Source organism: Plectropomus leopardus, unplaced genomic scaffold, assembly GCF_008729295.1.
Source record: "Plectropomus leopardus isolate mb unplaced genomic scaffold, YSFRI_Pleo_2.0 unplaced_scaffold27189, whole genome shotgun sequence".
Lineage (NCBI taxonomy): Eukaryota > Metazoa > Chordata > Actinopteri > Perciformes > Serranidae > Plectropomus > Plectropomus leopardus.
This window is the reverse complement of record NW_024629589.1, coordinates 1-2,293: the sequence shown is the minus strand read 5'-3', so window position 1 is coordinate 2,293 and position 2,293 is coordinate 1. Positions and strand designations below refer to the sequence as shown.

Sequence of the window (2,293 nt, the reverse complement as noted above, 5' to 3'; positions counted from 1 at the left end):
CAAAGAAACAGATCAAAAACTATAGAAGCAATAAAAGCAATAAAACATGAAAGGGAATAAAATAAATAAATATAGAAATAACATGTTTGTCTGCCGCCTGACAAACACATTAGAAATTTCCCAGAGTTCAGCTGTCAGGTTGTTTTGACTCTGCTGTGGTGATCTCCCGACAGAAACCCGAAAAAAGCAAAACAAAGAGCGCAGCTGCAGCTCAGAATCGTGACAGCACATTTCATACGAGAGCGATAAAGCATCAAATATAATAAAGAAAACACTTTTACAGTGAAAGAGAAAAAGAAATTACTAAATCATTACAACATTTTAAATAAAAATCCCCGTTTAAAAATAGAAAAAGTGCAGACAAAAGATGCAAAGATAAAAAGATATATTTTTTTCAAAATGATTTAGAGCACATTTTCAAAGCAGCAAATGTTTTCTGTCCATCAGTTAACCCTTTGAAACCTGAGCTGGTTTGATTTCTTGCAAAAGCACAGGGAGAAGGCAGTGAGCAACCACACAGGACATGGCCCAAAAACTCACAAGAAAAGAGATTTAAAAACCACAAAGAACATGAAAAACTATACATACACACATTATTTTCTTTTTAAATATATCATTATAAATATAGTTTTCTAGTTTTTTGTTTCCCCCTTAAGAAAATCCAAACTAAATTTCAGATAATTTTTCTTGCAGTTATGCAGTTGGATATTTCTTGTCATGTCGCTGGCTTTTGTTCCATGTTTTTTGAGGGTTAAACAGTTTGTAAAAAGTGTCTGCGACTTGGAAAACATGAGTAAAAGATGACAAAAACTGACCTGAAAATTATCAGGCAGGCGTCAAGAAAACTATATTCATAATTATTTTAATTATGTCTTTGAAATTGTTTCACAGAATATCATAAAATATTTATCTCTCTTATAAGGACTTTTTTGGCAATTTCTTGTCAGTTTTTATTAATTTCTAAATAGTGTTTGGACTGTTTATTTAGTCGGTCATTGTCTTTTCTCTCGTTCGATATGAGCTCTGACGTGCCGCGTGACGCCTTCAGCCTGTGAAGAGTTTAATCTCCAAATGTTTATCAACTCCTCTGAACTTTTATTTACATCTTATATCTGAAGCCCTTTTCCTCCCAAAATTACTGAGTTTTTGTTTTAAAACTTGATGTATTTGATTGATTATTATTCTGTTTGTCCATCAGGGTCCTGGAGGAGAACAAGGAGACGCCGGAGTGCCTGGAAAACCAGGACCGAAGGGCCTGCAGGGTCCCACTGTGGGTTCAACACAAACTGCCTTCACTTCACTCATTCAAATACAGATCAGATCATACAGTCAGATATCTGACAAAGACAGGGTCTTCATTTTACACCAGTGATGCTCAACTTATGGCCCCTGATAGGGCCCCGGGAGCATCAAAATAGAGCTTGTTGATCAAAAAAAGAGCCAGAGGAGGATCCCCCACACCCCCGACAGAGGGCACAGCTGAGACACTGATGTCCTAAAATCACAGAAATGTTGTTAAATCCAAGAAATGTCCTAAAATCCTGGAAACATGTACGGGGCTGTGGCTGGCCCCCACCTGTAGTAAGCTCGTATCGATGATTTACACAGAAAAAAAGTCTGATATGAAGTGAATTAAGAGCTGAAACAGTGACCTGTGTTTGTGTTTTTATTTTATTTTATTTATTTATTTCCTCTTGCAGGGAGCCAAAGGTGAGACGGGGCCTGACGGTGACAAGGTGAGTGTTTTCCTCACACAGTTAAAATAAAGTGATGATTGGTGAGTTTCCGCAGACGTTCTGCCTGAACCGGTTCTGACGGGAGTTTCCGCCTGCGGACTTCTGCTCTCACTCGTCTGTCCTGTTTTGCGAACTGTTTACTGTAAAAATCGTCAGCTGATTTTGTTGTTGTTTTGGTGTGGTCTGAATCGTCCTCTGTCCTCACGTGTCGCGGTCGGGTGTTTTTCCTGCAGGGTGCGGCGGGGAGAAAAGGTATCAAAGGTGTCAAAGGACAAAAGGTATTTTTATCTCTTTACCGTCTGATGATCTAAACTGTTGTTCCACATGTTGTTGTCTCCGTTTCACTTCCTCTCCTCACCTGATCTCTCGGTTCCTCCTTCCTCTCGCCTTTCAGGGCGGCGTGGGCGACCGCGGAGACAAAGGACAGGTGCTCACTCTGTTTATCACCAAGACTTCACAGAAATACACTCACATCATATACTTATACATATTCACCCTTCAAAACTTCATTAAATTGGCATGCTCTCCTTCAAAAACACTGAAAGACCGAAGGCAAC

The 2,293-nt window shown here is 39.3% G+C and overlaps 1 long non-coding RNA gene across 1 annotated transcript; it reads left to right on the top strand.

Annotated features, from left to right (window-relative positions):
• The first annotated feature begins 1,664 nt into the window (after positions 1–1,664).
• On the top strand, positions 1,665–2,277 carry LOC121937706. The gene is made up of 3 exons (XR_006105190.1): positions 1,665–1,736; positions 1,970–2,014; positions 2,131–2,277. It is a non-coding gene; the product is annotated as an uncharacterized LOC121937706 (long non-coding RNA).
• The last annotated feature ends 16 nt before the right edge of the window (positions 2,278–2,293 follow it).